Source organism: Equus quagga, chromosome 3, assembly GCF_021613505.1.
Source record: "Equus quagga isolate Etosha38 chromosome 3, UCLA_HA_Equagga_1.0, whole genome shotgun sequence".
Taxonomy (NCBI): Eukaryota; Metazoa; Chordata; class Mammalia; order Perissodactyla; family Equidae; genus Equus; species Equus quagga.
The window spans coordinates 122,601,730-122,620,940 of NC_060269.1; the positions used below are offsets into that span (position 1 = coordinate 122,601,730).

The 19,211-nt window shown below is 38.5% G+C and overlaps 1 protein-coding gene across 7 annotated transcripts in view; it reads left to right on the forward strand.

The window, feature by feature from the left end:
- The window catches only part of LOC124237137 (amyloid beta precursor protein binding family B member 2), a 368,014-nt gene that overhangs the window by 114,071 nt on the left and 234,732 nt on the right, over positions 1 to 19,211 (forward strand). For 5 of the 7 annotated variants that reach the window (XM_046656484.1, XM_046656486.1, XM_046656479.1 and 2 more), the window contains one exon: positions 16,096 to 16,210. The exons of the other annotated variants lie outside the window; for them this stretch is intronic. The gene's annotated coding sequence lies outside the window, so the exon portion shown is untranslated. The remainder of the gene's footprint in view (positions 1 to 16,095; positions 16,211 to 19,211) is intronic. 7 annotated transcript variants of the gene reach the window in all.

Sequence of the window (19,211 nt, forward strand, 5' to 3'; positions counted from 1 at the left end):
AGGTGGTACTGCTGACCTTAAGCTCAACAGTTTTATTAGAGAAGATGGAGGAACACAGGAAACCTGGGATCTGGTCCTGGTTTTGCCACCTGCTAGTTTTGTGACATTGAGGCACATAGGTACCTTTTCCTGGGGTCCTCGTTTTCTTTTCCATAAAATGATTTTCACCTGTAATATGATTTCTTAAGGTCCTTGTCAATCAGAAATTCTATGAATCTATAACTCCTAAAAGTACACACTACAGTTTTTGAACAGATTGAACCTATCTTTATCTGATGATGGTGGTTTCCATAGTTAACACTGCCCTGGTTTGTGACTGTAGCTGTTTTTTTTTTCTTGTAGAAAACTGGCTTTGGTATCTGTAATGCTGGCTTTATGGAATGAGTTTGGAAGTGTTCTTTCCTCTTCAATTTTTTTAGAAGTTTGAGAAGGATTGATATTAATTCTTAAAATGTTTGGTAGAATTCACTAGTGAAACTATCTGGTCCTGGCCTTTTCTTTGTTGGGAGGTTTTTAATTACTGATCAGTCTCGTTACGAATTAGAAGTCTGATTTTCTTTCTTCATAATTCCATCTTGGTAAGTTGTGTGTTTTTAGAAATGTATTCATTTTACCTAGGTTATCAAATTTGTTGGCATACAATTGTTCCTAATACTCTCTTATAATCCTTTTTATTTCTGTAATGTGATTGTGTTCTCTCTTATTTCTGAATTTAATTGTCTTCTCTTTGCTTTTCTTATTCAGCCTAGCTAAAGGTTTGTCAATTTTGTTGATCTTTTTGAGGAACCTACTCTTGGTTTTGTTGATTTTTCTCCCAGTTTGGCTTTTATGACTTTTATTTATGAGTCATTCTTACGCTAAGCAAATTGATCTTATGTATTAATTTATATTAGACCCCTGCATTTTGTTTTTGTAGTTCAGCACTGAATCAGACTCCTTTGCTTTACATAGGTAGATGTATGAAGTCATTGATTTTAAAATAATGAAGCTGACTGTTTCTGCCATTTTTCTTTTCTTGGGTGATGTTTTTGTCTCCCTGCTCATTGTAGTTTGTTTTCTATAATTTGTTGCATTGTTGTGGTTACTTTTTCAGAGACAGTTAAGATAGTGTCCCTTGATTTTGTTGTGAATTGGAAAGTTCCTTTTATTTTCTTTATGCTAAATTGCTAAAAGTTCTGGTGAGATTAATTAGCTTTTATTATTTTAATAAAAAGCCAGTATTATTCATAAAAATGGGTAAACTTAGGGGAGAAAGCTTAGAGGACTAGTAGATGGAAAATTCCAAATTTTAATTCTGTTTTTGTGAACCATATTGTTTCATTCACAGATGTGGGCTTATTACCTCTCCCCATCCCACCCCCCCCCATGCAAAAATTTTGATGTTACCAAAATTCAATGAATAGCCCTCTCTATGAACCGATAGGCAGTTTCAGCATTACTTTTAAGAAAGTACCACTCAAAACAATTCATTTCATAGCTTCTTTTAGAGAGGAGTTAAAAATCTTGTTTAGCCCTCTTGGTTGACCTTAATTTCTTTTTGATAATCCATTTGCTGAATCCATTTGGTCCAGATACACTTCATCTCAGGGACGTGATGAAGACTTGCCTTCTGTTGTGTGATGTCCTTGTTCCTCTCATTGTCTCAATCCTTATATTTGTGAATAAAATAATTTATTTGATTAAGAGATTTCTATCCATTTCCCCACCGATTTGTGAGTTTCTTATTATCTAATCATTAATAATGATCACTTTTATTTTACCAGTAATTTCCTATATAGTTACTTATGATATATCCTATTTATTGACTCTAAGACACACATCTTTCATATTTTAACTTTCTTGAAATTTGGTGTATCTTGCAATTGCTGACATTTCACAGCTATTATTCTCAGCACTTTGTTTTTATTCTTAGTACATAAAATGGTGGGGCGTCTTCCAATAGCACTTGGATTTATCGAAATAAGTTACTATTAATAATTGTAACAATTACTGTTAAGCATGTAATATTAAAAATAATACTTTTACAAATAGGATCTATAAATGACAATATAAACATCAAATTTTACAAAAAATTTAGAGTGGAAAAGACTCACCTATAAGCTCCAACTCTGTATATTTAAACCAGTGTTTTTTTGTATGTATTCCATTCTAATCTTTTTTCACGTATGTACATATTTTTATTTGGTGGTAGTTATGGTTACACATCTTATTGTTTATTTTTTTTACTATTATAGATAATTTTCCTCTGCCGTATGCCTTCATATATGTCATTTTTACTAGCTCCATAATCTATCCTGTGCTTGACTATAATTAAACAGCACATTGCCCACTTGTTGAAAATTCAGAATGTTGCCATTTTCCTGTGCTTCACTGAACATCTTTTTTGCATATTTTTTATTATTAATTTTGGCCATTTTCTTAATGAAATGTAACTTTGTAGAAACTTCCTGTACTTTGTTTTGTTGTTAAGAATCAATCTTTGTATTCAGGTAAATCACCAAATAAATAGCTACTGTTGTAGCACCATTCATTCATTTATGTATTCATCATCAACAATATGTTGGATTATTATATCTTCAATAGGTGCCAAGAGCTAAGTACTAAAAGTGCATTAGGACGCCCCTCTGACTTCTAATATCTCATATTCTATTGGGAGACTTAAGTCTGGTTGAAAATAAATATTACAGTATGATGACTAACGTTGGAAAGATACGGTAAAGTTTCTTAGATGCATGAAATTGCCTTTTACAGCATTGTTTATTGGTATCCTTAATGATATGAGAGGTGTGGACATATTTATGTCACATAAAATAAAAAAAAATGATGTGTATAGTAGGCTTACTAATCTGACAGAAAATGGCCGTGTTGGACCTGTCCAACCTCTTTTCCTTCAAGTCTAAACCCTTCTAGGAGGCCTGTGATCATGTGTTTGTCCAGAGTTCCATGTGTTATGTTTCTCCGATATGCTAAGATCCTTGTTGACAGTCACTGTGTCGCATGCCTCATTCCTGTTCCACATCTACTGTAGACTGCTATGTTTGTAGTAAGTGTTGAAGGATTGGTGGTTCATTTGACTTGCTTTCAGTTACTTCATTTTCAAATGAGTGACAATATTTCACCATTTTGTACTTTCCTTAGAACTTCATTGACTATCAGTTTACATTCTGGGATATTGGTGAAATCAATGCCATTTTAATTACATCTTATCATAATTGTGAAAAAAAAAACAGATGAAGAAAATGTTTGAGAGATTATATAATCCAAAAGAGATTTTTTATAGTAAAAGTTGAAAAATCTGCTGCTTTTGATGGTCGGAAGCAGAATCTATACAGGACAAAATAAAATCCCTCTGTGTAAATTTCTGGGTGATCTCTTAAGCCATTGTAGAGGGGAAAAAACCAAATATTTCTATACAACTAAGTATTAATTCAGGCTTTGGATACAATGAGCCTGTTTTGGAAATAGCTCTTTAGAGTTCTACCATTTTGAAGTTCATGAGCTAGCTATGAATTTGCCCTCCTTCAAACTTATGCATAAGAAACTGACCCTTATTTTTAAATTTCTCAAAAAGGTAGTCTTGGAAACAGCTTTTGAGATTGAGTTCTTGGGATTCCCTCCCCCCCACTCCCGCACTTTTCTCTTTTCATTTCAGAAACCTAAGTAGCGGAATTGTGCCTTGTTCTTTTCAGAGCAGTGGTGATTAGATTGCATATTTACTTTGATACACACACATATTGCTGTGCAGATTCCACTGTCCATTGTGACCCCCAGATGAAATGAGGAGGGGGCTATCTGGGGTTGGCTGAGATAAATTTATCTCAGCTTTCAAAACAGTGAGTGAGCATAGTATAATTCACTTGGACAACTGTGGAATGGAACTCTTGTTTGAGCGGTCGTTAGATATTTCATGGGAACTGACTGCACAGAAGAAGAACATATATGGTAAAGACGGTTTGGCAGTTGATAGAATTTGAAGTAGCATTTACATCACCAACTGAAATAAAATTAACTTTTTCCCAAGGTGATTCGTAGCCTGACTTCTGTGACTGAGGGGTTGATCTCTTGGCAAGTCTTTTTGAAATAACACCACAGGCAGGGAAATTATATGCTTATATCAGGCTTTGCATTTGCTTTTAAGCCTTCTTTACAGGGTGTGTATAATCTTGTTCTGTACAACTAACAAAAACCATGGTTGTACTTTGTCATGAATTTAACTGTAGCTGTACTTGGTCATGAAAGACTTGCTCAGTTTCCAGAAACAATGGGCACCACAGAGAGAGGCTTTGCATCCACGTTTCTATTAATGTTGTTACTGCATTTGATTATTTTATGAAGCCCTTTTGGTCACATCAACAGTTTGTTCTAAGCTATCTGTCTTAACTTCTGGCTTCGTCTGCAAAATCTATGTGGTTAGCATGAGACATATGCAGATAAATTGCCTAGGGTTGAGCTCTCTCAGACTTGGAACTAGATATGCTACAGTATGCTGATCTGATGGATGCAGCTTTTCAGCAATATTGATGTTTCTACAGTTGAATATAAATCTTTGGATGCCTTGGTTTGCATTTTCATATTCATGTTCAGTTCTTGACCACTAGTTTTCAAACAGCTTCATCTCTCAGAAAGCTCAGTTTGAAGTAGAAAGACAAAGAAAATTGTTCTTTCTCACCCACTGTTCTTCTGCCCACTCACAGCAAGAAGAATCATGAGTGTGAGTCTTTTGCCAGATGTAAATAGTGTCAACTCCCAATTCACAAACTGATTATGTTCCCATGGCTTATTGTAAAGTCACTTAGTGGTTTTGCAGTTGGAATCTGTTTTCTAGGAAGGGTAGATGAGCCTACTGAAACTTCTTTAACTCATAGCATTCCAGCTGCATAGTTTTATTTGTGCCTTCAAACCTAGCCTTCCCCCATGTTTCCCTGTGGAAAAATGTCCTTGGTTCTGCTTTGGTATCTAGTGGAACATAAACATTTCATTGTTAACTTCAGCAGACAGCCACCCTATCTTTACGTGTGTATCCTGGCTAGTGTATCAGGCAGTGTTCTGAGATAGAAGCAATGGAGACTGGCTACATCTTTTAAGCAGAGAAATAATTTATTGAGAAGCTATTGGGTAGTTTCTGGAATTCCTGGAAGTCAGAAAAAGGGCAGGAGCAAATAGAGACTATGCAGCCAGATTCATAGCCAAGGTCATTTGATATGATTAGTTCTATGCAGGATGGACTTTGTCACTGAACATTGGACCATGTTGTTCCCACTGCCCATGCCACTGGGACCAGACACTGCTATCAACTCTTCAATTCAGCCTTTGCTGCCTCTGGGCACTGGATATTGTTGCCTTCACCCATGATAATCTCCACCTGCACCTGCTTCTTTGTTCAGCTCTAGATTCAGGGTTGGCCAAGGCTAAGTCATGTCCCCATGCCTTAGCTGCAAGGGAGCCTGGGAAGGTGAGTGTCCAGCCATTTTTGCATCTATATTGATAAGCATGGCTCTCATCAATACTCACATGATGAGGAATTCCCCAAATAGAGGAAGGAAGTTCAGGTGCTGGGTATTCTCCATCCTTCTCCTCTTTATAAGGGCAAATTTCACGATAAGCAGTCAGAGTGGGCTCTTGTGGAAGGGAAGTAGTCAACATGTTTATCCATCTGAAGCTACAGGTAATGACCTCTGTGATAACAAAGATGACTGATACTTCCTTTTGCCCTGGTGTCCAGGGAACCTTTCACCATATGTTAACTAAAGCTAGAGGTGTGACTTGACAATTTAGGCATATTTGATGTCTCACAGTGTGTTCTTTATTACCTTAAAATAAAATGCATTAAATTGAATTTTAAGAATTTGATTGGGGAGGGCAGATTAAGACTTATCTACTTCCTTACTTATAGTATAAGGTGAAATTTCACAATATCAGTTTGTCTTATATGGTTGGACGTTTTTTATATTTTGTTGATCAGTTCCTGCCTTTTTAAAAATTTATCTTTTATTTGCAATAATACACATATATAGCTTACAAATTCCTGCCTGCTTATTTACATTGTCATTTTCTACTTCTCAGAGGCAACTACTTTGAATTCAGTTAGCTCATCTGATGCTTACTTCCATATAGCTAATTAACATGTTTGTATTGATATTTCTTAATTTTTAAAAGAATTTTAGGCATTAAACATTGAATTCCTATTAAGGAAGATAAGGGGTTAGCTCTCTTTTATTCTCCCTCTCTTAAATACTTCCCTTCACTCTCCAAGATAGTTATATCTCAATTTGTTTTCACTGCAAATATTTTTCTCAGCTGAGCTGTGCAGTGTACTGTGATTTTATTTTCTTTTTTGTGCAGCATATTAAAAAATAGGGGTTTTTTTGGCTTCATATTCTATTTTATTTTAATTCTTCATTCCCAAATTCTCAAATAAGATCAAACAGAACGGCTTGTCTCTCAGTTCTTTTATACGTGTGACGTTTTTCCTGGAGTCTTCTGCTTGCCTGCTCCGTTCTGGACTGTGTACTCTTGGGGCCTTATGCATAGTTGTTGACCTGGAATTTTCCTTTGTATCATGTTGGGAATTCTTGATTGATCTGTTTACTGGATGGCATCTCTCCTGGTTTCATCTCTCTTTTTGGGAGGCACATTTCCCAGTTGCTTCTTGAGAAAGAGTGTGTATGATGTAATTTTTTTGAGATCTGGCATGTGTGAAAATACCATTTAGTTGCTCCTCACATAATGATTAATATAGAATTTAAAGTTGGAAATTATTTCCTCTGAGAGTTTTGGAGGCCTTGTTCCATTTGCTTCTGCTTCCAGTTTTGTTTATTGAATTGTTGGATGCTTTTCTGATTCTGGTTACTTTATATGTGACTTTTTTTTGGAGCGGGGGGAGCTTTTAGAGCCTTTTTAAAAATCCTATAAATGTTCTGAGATTTCGTCGTAATGTGTCTTGGTGTGTAACTTTTTTCATTCATTGTGAAGATTTTTGCAGGGGGTGATGTAGGATAATTTTCTTCCCACTGTTTTCTGTATTCTCTCTTTTCTGGAACTCTTATTTGTCAGGTGCTGGAACTTTTGTATTTTTCCTCCAGCTTACTTATCGTTAAAAAAAATTCCTGATTTCTGTCCTTGTATCTTTTTGTTTTACTCTTGGGGAACATTTGCCTCTATTATCTTCTAATCTTTATGGGTTTTTTATTTCTATGATCATCATATTAATTTCTAGGAGCTCTTTCTTGTTCTTACAGTATTTCTGTTTTACAGCATCCTATTCTTTCTTGCTTTATGGATGCAATATCCTTTACCTCCTTGGAGTTATTAATAATATATATATGAAGTTCTGTCCTGCTCCCAGCATTGACTCTGTTTCCTCCTGAAGTTCCCGTCTGTCGTGTTAGACTCTTCATCGCGTGTCTGGTGATCGTTTGCTGTCCATTTTTATTTATGTGGAGGCACTGGACACTGGTTTGAAGCTGTCTGTGCATGAGCAAGTTGACAAGCTCTGTCTCTTGGCAACTGGTGGTCTTACCGTAGGCTGACTTCCTCTCTTTAGAAGTCCCCTTTCTCCCTGGTTTTGGTAATTGTAGATTTCTTTTCTTAGACTGGATAGTTTCTCCAGAAAAGTCCTCCAATATCCTACTTGGCCAGAGCTCTAGGAGCCCAGCAAGGGAAGGGGCTGTGGGTCTCTCCATTCAGAGTGTGCACTTTCATTCCATCCTTTCTTTCCGTATGGTGCCTCCTCCTGGTCACTATGCCTAGCGTCCCGGAGTCCAGCCATTCTAAGGTTTAACCTTTGCGAAGAGCAAACCTGAAGTGGAAAGAGAGACTGTTGACGAGCTTTGTGGATGAGGAAGGATCTGGAGGTTTACTTGCAACATCTTGCAAGCAGTCCTCCAGTTTTCAATGCCACCTCCACACTGCCCTTTCCATCCAGCTCCTGCTTTAGATGTATCTGTGGCTGAACTTGCACTTTCCTCAGGTGCTGTGCCCCATATTGGCTTCCTTCTTCCTGATAGTTCTGTCTGCAGGCATTTTAAGTTTTGTCTGTCCCTGCTTTGAAAATTCACTCATCATTGGCCCATCTACTTTCCATTTTCCAAAATTTTTTCCATGAAGTTTTTCTTCTTGCACTCGCTTTCTTCTTGTGAGTTTCTTTCTGCCTCTTGCTTACTGTTACTTAGTGGAGTTTTGGAGGGAATGGAGTTAAGCACAAGATTTTAATCTACCACACACAACTGAAAATCTCAATTAACTTTTGAGATTTGGTTTTTCAGTTTAGATACATGGTTGTCTGGTCCATTAAAGAAGAATTAATTTGGTATTCTAGGATGGATTCCATTTACTGTACTTCTCAGTTTCATTCAGAAATTGTTACTCTCACTGTCAAGATGAACTAGGTGTTACCCTTTCTTGATTTGAGTACATAATAGGAAAAAGGGTCCATTATCTCTAAGGTATAAATTCCAAGTCTGACATCAAACCCAGTCACAAGAATAACATACGATTTCCAACATTACAAAGAAATGACTTCCATCCCTGGGGTTTTCCACGGCTGTGATTCCAGTTGGGTCAGTATTTCTTAGATTTCCTGGTAGTTTGACTTGAGTTGTGTCCAAGCTGGAAAAACATTCTTTTCTAAGAACCGTTCTATCCAGTGGTCCCAGTTGTATTCTGCGGGATACTGAGTTTCCATGAGGCATCTCTATAGATTCTGTAGAAGAATGTCGGGCCATGACATTCTTCTCCATTCCTAGGATAAAATCACTCGGAGTATCTCTTGCAAAATGTAGAAGGTTTTCTAATGTGCCAAAAACTTACATTATTGAACATGTAAATACCACAGCTGAATCAGGACCAAAAATGATCTCTCTTTCAACTTTTCCTTAAATTTTATTAGTACTCCAATTTTAACAGTAACAACTGGTTTTCTAAATAATGTGTAATATATTCCTAAGGTATATCAAAGATTACTGTACATTTGCAGTGGGCCGTATTCAACCATTATAAAGCAAAGGGGAAGTCACTTCAGATTTTCGAAGTTTTGTGTCCTGCAGGGTTTGAACGAATGTGGGGGAATCTGATCAGATTCCCAATCTAGATTTTACACAATCTTTTTTTAAAAAAACGATGTTTACCTTCACATGGTAGAATTAAGATTTTTCTGCTTTCAGAGGCCTCATGTTTTTTGTTGATAAATCAAAATTGAGAGTATGGAGAGGTTCTGAGAGGAAACGTTTCTATTTGAGGGTTCCTGTTTTCATCGTGATAGGTGAAGAGCGCTGGGATCTGTTTTGTGCTAAAGCTTACTAGAAGTGTCGCTGCCTCTGAGCAACAAGCAGGAAATACTTCTGTCCTTAAAACCAAAAATAGATGCTCTTTCTCATTATCGTAACTCAAAAGGTAATCTTTTTTAATGAGGTGGGCGCATCCCTTGTGGTTTTCACAGATTTAATGATCAGCTTATTTAATGCAGAGCTAGGAGAAAAATAGCTCTGGTAATAAAGATAATGGAAATTTTACTGAAAGCTAAAATAACAGTAACTTTTTCTTTCTGCAAATCTTTTCACCTCTTCTTTTGTTATTTTTGGTGCTCCTTAAAGGGATTCACCTGTGTTATTTTAACGTGTTGGTACATTTCCACATTTCTCACTGTATTTTCACTTCAACAGATCATCACGAGGGGAGAAAAAATTATTTGTAAGATTTAGATGTGTTAGGATTTAGGTATACCATGTATAGTCTAATTTGCTTTAGACAACTCTGCAAAGTGTTGTGTGTTAATGTGTTGGCAGTTGGAAGAAGAAAAATTGCTTCTTTGCTGATTTTGGAAAGTTCTACCTGTGTTTTGGAAAGTGGAGCAAGGGAAAATAAAGAGGAGAAAGTAGAAGTAATTTAAGGGGAATAAGGTCAAGTACATGAAAGTGCCTTGTAAACTGTTAAGTAACAAAGATGTTTACTATTTTTACAAGAGTTTCACTTAAAGTGAGAAAAAGAACCCACAAAGATTCAATAAAGAAAAATAGGAAAAAGAGAAAAGGAAGAACTTGGATAGGAAAAAGTTACGGAAGGAACAAAGTGGAAATATCATAAAGGGGGCGTTTTACCTGCTAGTTTCTTTATCTGAAAATGCAGTAGTACCGCTTGTGTTTCCTATTTAAGCAGTTAAATTAAAAACATTTGATTTATTAACCAAAGGGAAAGTTCTGTTGAAAATAATTTGGGAAAAGAATCTTATATGAGGTGATGAGGGTTGGATGGAAACCGTTAGGGCGGACGACTTTCTCAGCTCTGAATAAAGATCTCTGTGTCATAGGAGGTTATGTACCATGCTTCCAGTTAATTCAGGTTTAATTGACATTTGTTGATGTCGTCTGAGCCTTTCATTTTGTTCTCATTCATACCTTTGCAAGGTGAGTATCCTTAACTCATTTTACGGGTCAGGCATAGAAGGCTAATTGACTTGCCCACAGCCACTTACTTAGCCAGTGGCAGAGCCCTGCCTTCTCCACGTTTTTGCGTTTATTCCCACATTTCCACAGATACTTCACATCAGAGCAATTGATTCTGTGTTTCTGGATATTTAGCCTGTTGGATTTCTCTAAAAGAAGTCCTTGTGAAGTAACAGTGGTCCTTTACAGCTGACACCCCCAGGGCATGATTTAGGCTTGGTTGTATTTGAACTGAATGACTTCAAATGAATCCTACTTAAGGAATACTATGTGACTTCTCTAAGAACCAAGGAATAAACAAAAAAGACTTCTCACTTGCTTAAGTATGGATTCAGAGTCCGTGTACTGGGCCCTTCAGACCTTATCGGGAGCTTGGTATTTTAAGTTCAGTTCTCTTGCACTTTTTAATTTTATTTGGTTTCCAAAATCATAGCTGACTTGAAGAAGGGAAAGGTTGGTGCTCTGACAGCGAGACTCAACTCTTGAGGGTAAGGGAGAGGAGATAACCAAACTATGAAAGACAGACAAAATATTTCCCAAAGCGTAGCGATCAGTGGCCTTTTTGTGGAGGAGCAAAGAGCACTCTGTGCCTTGGAAGGTTGTCTTGCCGCTGGCTTTTATAGGTGGGTTTAGTCCGGTTACCAGCAGCACACACATAAAGCCAATCTTGTACTCTCCCTCTATTCCATCGATTTATCTTCTACTCAGATCTTGATTCTTCTTGGCTCTATACTTGGATCTGTAACTCCGGATTTCACCTTTGGCTCTCCAAAGTCCATGTGTGTCTGTGCTTCCCTTGGTGTTTGAACTTCAGCAATCTTTTCCTTTTGATTCTCAGTGTTCTGTTTCTTTGGTAGGAACTCCGCACCTAGCTCTTGTCATGGTGGTATAAACTCAGCTTCAGCCTAGCATCTACTGGGCCAGCTCCTTTTTCTCAGAGTAAGTGTTTTCATGTTCCAACAGAGCAAGGTAATTGATAGTCATATTGATGATCCTGTGTCATGAAACAAAGATTAATCATATTCTGGATTGGAAGGCTACTTTTTAGAAAAAAAAAATTAATCCAGTATGGTTGAAATTAAACCCATTTTACTACTTAGATGGGTAGTCCTTCAACTATTAGGAAAATCTTGATCATTCTCAATATCTTACTCCTTAAGTTTTCTAAAAAGCAAAAATTATACAGTATTTAACTGCAGAGTGATGCAGAGAATTATAATTTAATGAGTTATAGAATATATTATTTTTGAAGAGCATAACCCACTTTTTTAGTAGCTTTCACCAGCTTTCATATCCAAAAAAATGTTGCATTAAACAAAGCCTTTTTTTCTTTTTAACGTTTTGTTTACACATTTGTATTTTAGGTCAATAGCAGCAAATACTTAAGTAGAGATATTGTGATATCATAAAATAGTTGGAAAGGGATATAGTAGAACAAGTAGTTGTTGACATGAAATGTTTGTTTTGGAGAGAATTCTTGGCATTTTGGCCCTACATCAGCATGATAAGAATTTGTAGGAGAGGAGGGAAGCGTTAATGTATTTGTTGAGGCTTAATGTCCTTGTAGAACATTTATGTTAGTGAATATATTATGGTAGTACCATAAATATGGTAATTAAAAAGTTGCACACTAAATGCTTTGTGGACTGGCATAAATATTCCTTTCCTCCCCTTGATGGCTTGCATTCAAGTGAATAGTGTATTGTTCATCTTGGTCTCTGAGCATTCTTAATCGAGACTGGAAAGAAGGATGGCATTCTCAAAGATTTGTTTCCTTCTTGAGATATTGCTAATCAGATGGGCAGAAATAGATTTGATGTATTCAGGACTGAGTTATTTTTTAACAGTTCAGAAAAATGTCACATAGTACATACTGCTACTACTACTACAAACAACCACCACCACCCACTATTCCTCGCTTTTGGAAACTTTATCATTAAAGTCGTTTCCAGACAATACCAGTGTGCTGCTGTGTAACGTGTAAAATGTGTTCAATATGATCAGTGATACCTCAGAACTTATGTGTTATAAAAGAAGTGAAATGATGAGTAATATAAATGTATATTAGGACAAAAACATAAACCTATAACTGAGTGAATTTTCAGACTTTCAAGGAAGTGAGACTTGATTATCTCATTACTATCTACTGCACCAATGGGGTGAACCTGAGCAGGTTGCTGTGTGAATGAGCATCTGGGAGGAGAGGCGCCATGCTGTTAGAGTAATGATGTCCTGTCCTTCACACAGAAGGATAACAAAGAAGGCAGACAGCTGTAAAGTGGGCAATTTCTATTTCTTTGTATGCTCAAAATGTTCGCACCTACCTATTTTCCCATTTAAGAGACATCCTGATTTTCATACTTTCATTAGTTCTGAATCCTCTTACTTAACACGCAATATTTATTTATGAGTTCATAAAGATTTTCTTCTGGGAAGAGGAAAGTAAATGAAGTTGAATGTGCATTGCAGCTTGGCTTTGAGTCAATTAGGGTGGGAAAGGAAGGAATAGAAAGACTATTTCTGTTCTCACTGTTTAATTGGCCTCCTTACCTCTTAGTTGTGAGAACTCTTTACGTATGTTTCTGTTTATTGATTTATTCCATATTTATTGACTGCTTGCTGTATGTCCTATACCCTGGGGATACAAAGATGAATGGCCCATTTAGTAGGTGTCAGATGACTTTGGAACCATCTCAATCCTGGCTGACTTCAATGATGATAACATGTTTATTTAGAATTCTAAAATTCTGTCATCTTCCAAAGATGGCCTCGAGATGTTCACATTAACAGAATAGGTAAACTGTGGAGCAGCCTCAGAGTTTTCGAAATCACATAGGCTGCCTGGAGAACATAAAATCTACTTTTTCAAGGTATTTTCCATTGCATTAAATTTTTTCTAATAAACTTTGCTACTTTTGGCATTATTGGAGTGCTTTTCCAAGAACAAGGTCACTCCACCCACTTCCAAATTTGCCAAAACCTGAGGTGGAAGAGTGGGCAGGAGGTTGAAGTGAGGTGACATCGCTGCTGTCTTAAAAGGCATTACACTAAGAAATCTCAGGAGCAGGTGCCCCTGTCAACTCCGCTCTCCCCTTCTTCTTGCCTTTACTTTCAAATGTGTGACTCAATTTTCATTAAGTTAGTCGTGCTAGGAGGGATCTTTGAATTGAAGCATCTTAAGAAGGCTTGTAAGATGGTGCGTAGTGGGTTCACTTGATGAAACTGTATGTAAGCCTTTGGAAAGGTTGGCATCCAAAACCTAAGATCATTTGAAGAAGAACGTTCTGAATCTTTTGCTTATATAGTATTTTTTGATATTATTAAGTTCTACTATAGGTGTGCTTCCCTCACAGATGCCCCTTTCCACCTTGATACGTACTGGCATATATGTTTATTTACCTTAAAACAGGCTTGGGCTACGTCAGTTTTGGAGAGCTGCATGCCATAAGCCAAGATTTTCAAGGTCTATATCCTCAAACCGTTTACACGTTACCTCGTTCTCGGCAAAGAGCCTTGCCAACTGTTTTATCTACAATATTGATGTCATTTTGCCTCCAAGATCCCAAGGCTATTAGGTGCAGACTTACTATAACCAGATTTGTCTTTATTCCTGTAATTCTAATATTATTCTAAAACCAGAGGGTTGTAGATTCCCCTTCCTTTTCAAGGTCAGCCCCTTCATCTGTACTCCTGACCCTTTTCCCCCACTCCTTTGGAATCTTATCCCATCCCTACCTCTTCCTTCTCGTACTCTCAAGCTTTCTCTGCGGATTCCTTCACTTTATTGCTGATTCCTTCAACTGTCCATTCTCCTTCCTCTTCTCTTCCACTTCCTCTGTTATCTCTGCCTCCCCCACTTCACTGAAACCACCCTCCATCGGGGTGGCCAGTGACTGCTTGAGTGTCAAATCTAAAGGTATATTTTTCATTTCTTATCCTTATTCATCTCATTGTATCCCATGGTACCTCTCTGCCTTTCTTCCTTGGTCTTTTTCAAAAGATCTTTTTCCTCTGCCGATTCTATCGTTGTTCATGTTCTCTGGGGTTCTGCTTTTAGTACTAATCCTCTAGTCTTCTCTCTCTGCCCGTGTTCCTTCAGTGATGTCACCCACTAACCTAGTTTCTGCAGCTCGCTATGTCATAATCACTTGTAGGTCTTTATGCTTTGCTCAGGTTTCTTCCCCAAGCTTCACACTCAAGCCTATCTGGGTATCCCTACCCAAATCTTCTGTACCTCACTTTCCAGTGCCTCAAAGTAAACCCCTTGTCTTCCTTTTAAACTTATTCATTCTCCTGTATTCTCCACATCAGTTGTCACTCCCGTCCACCCACATGTTGTTAATCACCAAGTTGTTCTCTTAGTGTCTGGATGTTTCCCAAGTACTAATTCTTCTCTCCTTTCCCCTTCCCCACCTACTTCCACTGCCCTAATCCCCACCCTTCCTCTCCTACCTAACACAGACTGGCCTAACTGATCTCCCTGCCTCCACTCTGCCCTGTTTGAATCTATCCAGAGAGAGTAATGCATCTCAAACCCAGCTCTGACCCAGGACAAGTCAGAGTTCTTGAATATGTGCACACGGTTACGATCCGGCTCCAGGCTTCTTTCCTGGCCTCACCCTAGATGAATTACAACATACAGTTTTTTACCTCTGCCTTTTCCATTGTCTTTTCCCCCATTCCCAACTTGGCTAACTCCTATCCAGCCTGAGGACATGCCAGGCATCCCTTTTACTTGGCTGCCTTCCCTGACCTCTCCATTTCTGGGCTGGGTGCCCCTGCTGGACACAAATCTCAGTATTTACACTCATTTCACTGCCCTTGGGGTCTGTTGTGTGTGTGTCTCCGGCCCCACTAGACTTCACTCTCCTTAAAGGCGGAAACAGTGTCTTATTCATCTTTGCAGTTCTAGTGCCTAGCACAGTGCTTAGCATATAGGAGGTGTTCAATGTGTGTTTTTTAAATGAAAAATTTAATAACGACAAATCAGTTTGATGTCTACGAAACTGGGCAAAAGTGACCTGTGCACAGTAGTTCCCTTTAGGAAGAGATGTGAAGGGGGGCTTCTGAGGTGCAGATAATGTTCTGGGTTTTGATCTGATGTGTTCAGTTTAGGAAAATTTATTGAACTGTCTACTTGTGGTATGTGTACTTTTCTATATTTATGTTGTACCTCAGTGAAAAGTTTTTTAAAAAAAATTGATTTGTCATCTTATCTACCCACAGAAAATTTCTTTTTTTTTTCAAGCTTTTAGAGTTTTTACAGGATATTAGTTCAGATGTCACAACAAAAATCCAGGCTGACGCTATTCCTTGATGTTAAGGAAGAGGGAGATGAAAAAGCATCCGCGAAGAATGGGTGGGATTGTCCAGACTTCTAAAGAGGGCCAGTGAGGCCAGCCCTGATGGATAGACTTGCAGTGACCTGTGCTCTTGTCACACTTATTACAGGGGCCACATGCTAATCGTCAGCGAGCTCTGTGCCTGCTCGCAGTGTCAGGGAGATCTCATCTTGGATGGGACTATGAATAATTCATAAATGTAGTTATCTGGAAATTTGTAGTCATCATTAGCATTTTAATGAAAAAAATGCAGTCATTATCCTAAATCTCTGTTTTGTTTCTGCTTTTTCTTTGGTCTCCCCCAACCCACGCAGCTAACCATCTCAGTCTTTCCTGAGTTCTTGGAGACTGCGAGGCCCCTGCTAATGTGCTGGCTGGTCACTATGGGCAGATGGTACCCAGAGGTTCAGTGTCATCCAGGCAGCTCATGTACGTATGGAATTGGTCTCTCCCATTTTTTCCTTTGATTCTCATTGTAGAATATTGCAGGGTACCCAACTGGTGAGAGTTTATAAGATTTAAATGAGAGTGTTTAGAAATGCAGGAGAATGGATCGCCCTAGGGCAAGTTTTTAATATTGAATGATGAGAAATGTTATCTAAATTAGGATTTTTATAATCCATTGGCCCTATAAGACCGGAAGTATGTTCAGCCATCTCCCTTTTCTATTTTATGCATCCATTCATTTGTAGGTTTTTTAAGCTTTCCTTTTTCATCAGAATATATAACATTTGAAGCAATAGCAATGCCATAAATTAGAAACGTTTCTCACTGATTGTCTTAATTCTTTGAATAAAAAAATTCACGGACCCAGAAGGAAAGGTCCTTTGGGTATGTCATTACTGAAAATGTGTTAGGGAGAGAGTCCCTGATTCTTTTTCCAATCATGGTCTTTTGGGAATGGCTATCATTGCAGCCTTTTCCCATGTCTCTACCCCTGATCAATTTAGGAGAAAAATGATTGTTGCCCGTTTAATGATCTCTCTCATTTCTGTAAAGGAGAGTTTGTCTCAAACTTATTTTTTGCTCCCTTTAGTCTTTCAGCCTCAGGCCAGCTGTTTAGATATTTATTTGTTTCATTACTTCCCTTTGGACCTCTGGAATTTTGGCTTCAAATCAGGGGTGTGTTTGGGGTAATTCCCCAGAGTGCCTTTGCTCCCATATACTTTCCATAGTGATGTTTATTCATATTCACTTTTAAGGCCCATTTCTTTCTACGTTCCAGTTTGTTCTTCATAGAAAAGTTAAAACCACTCTCAAGCCCTCATCTAGACAATTGCTTCTAAAATAAGCCAGATCGTTGGAAGCAGCAGCGGAAAGGAGAGCTGACAACAGTGGGGATTCAGACCAACTGCCAGCATTAAAGCCGACAGGGGAGGGATCAACAGCTTTTACACATACACTTTAGTATCCTCCAAGGCCGTTGCTACATTATTCTAAAATCAGCAATTTTCGTAGTGAACATCTTCAGAAGAATTTTCCCCTTGTATTATCGTAAAACAGAGGTTGGCAAACTATGGTCTCTGGGCCAAATCCAGCCCATGCCTCTTTTGTAGGAGCTAACAATGGTTTTTCATATTTTTAAATGGTTATAGAAATACCCACATAATCTCTATTTTACCTCTTGGCCCTCAGAGCCTTGAGAATCTACCATGTGGCCTGTTAAGAAAAAAATTGCTTATCTCTGCTGTAGGAGAAAGTTGGAGGGCGTGTACTATGATTGAACCATATGAAATGGTTAATATTTAACCATTTTTGACTTGCAAAAATGCTAATTTTGTATGGTTGAATCTAATATATTTTGAGGAAATTCTTATGTCAAAATGGTTAAAATTTTAGTTTGGGTTGTTGGAGTGGAAGAAGTAGATTTACTTGGAAAATTCACAAATGTGGACCTGTTCGTTTTTCACCCTCTTGGTGAATGATTCATCGTACCTGTCCTCTCCAGAGCTTCCTACAGGGCTCTGAGCTGCTAAGTCCTGCGGTGTCAGATAGTCGAAAGGAAGCGCGTCTTTTTCACTTGGCTTGTTTCTTACCAGGGCTCTCGAGGAGAAAACTGTCTTCTTGTCTTCACTTTCCTGGGTGCCAGGAACGTGCTAGCCATCCCCAGAGGCCTCTGCTGAGCCTGTCACTTGTGCTTTTTTTCTGGTAGGAAGGAGGGTGAGTGGCTGTCTTTTCCAGTGGTCACACTTGATGGTCCCTTGACCTGCAGCATGTCTGCATAACACGTTCTTTGACCCGTCCTTTCCTGGAACTAGAATGTGGTTCTCACCCTTTTGTGCTCTCCATCTCTCTTTTTCAGTATCGTTGATCCCTTGGTCCAACTCATTAAAACTATCATTTATTTTATGTGGTTTGTTTTCCATTGTCCCCGCTCCCCTTTGTCCCTCCCTTCTCCTGATTATTAAATAGATTTGTTTGTTGAAACCTCCAGCTCACATTCTTTAGTGGTAGGAAGTATTAACCTCAACTGCTCTGTCTCCTGTCACCTGAGGCAAGAAATCTAAGATGACTTGGAGCCTCCGGCCTGACCCAGGTCTGAACGGGCCGTGCTGTTCCCTGGAGAAGGGGAACTATTTCAGGGGAAAAGAATTCTCTGGAGTTTATAATTTTGTCATTAAGTGTGGTCAGAACGATTAGTGAAGGGTTGGTAATACATACTGCACTGTTCTGAATTGTTTTTGAGGTTCACATGGCAAATTGGCATTTTAGATTTCCTTTCTTTCTGTTTTGGGATTACTGTTTTTGCCTTTCAAGGCTATCTGCTTTTAGGACGTGATGCTGTTTGGTGGTATGTGGAATGGCATCCATCGAGCACCAAAATAAGAAGTTAATAGCTAGAGCTGACCTCTCTTGACTTTTCCTACAAATATTTGTGCTTGTGTTAGGACTGGAGTTTTAAAATTATCCTAGGAGTTGCTCGTAAGATTGCATCCTTATTTATTCGTGTTTTCACCCCTCCGTTCCTTTGCATGACTGTAGCCACTGCTCTACCTCCAGCCATCAGGATCCGGACTGATGCAGTAGTCTCCTGACCTCTGGCCTGCAGTCTGTCTCCCTGCAGATCTGGCTTGTGCATAGCGGCCAAGTTAATCTAACAGAGGAAGCATAGCTCCAGTCACGTCACTTCCCTGTGGAGAATGCTTAGTGCCTCCCCACCAGTCTAGAAGGTCACCCTGACCTTTGAGTTGTCTGTATTTTCTTTCATTCCTCCTTATTTTAATACCCATTACTCATGGTAAATAATTGTTACTGTCGTCGTTAGCAGTATTATTACTCCTCAGTAGATACCTCATGCTAGCCTAAGTGGGCTGCTCCTGCGAAGATCCACCCCTTGCCTTTGGTCCTTGTGCCTTGTTCCTGCCCTTCCGTCTCTGGAATGTGGATCCACCTTTTGACAATCTGCTAAGACCCTGCCCTCTGCCCCAGG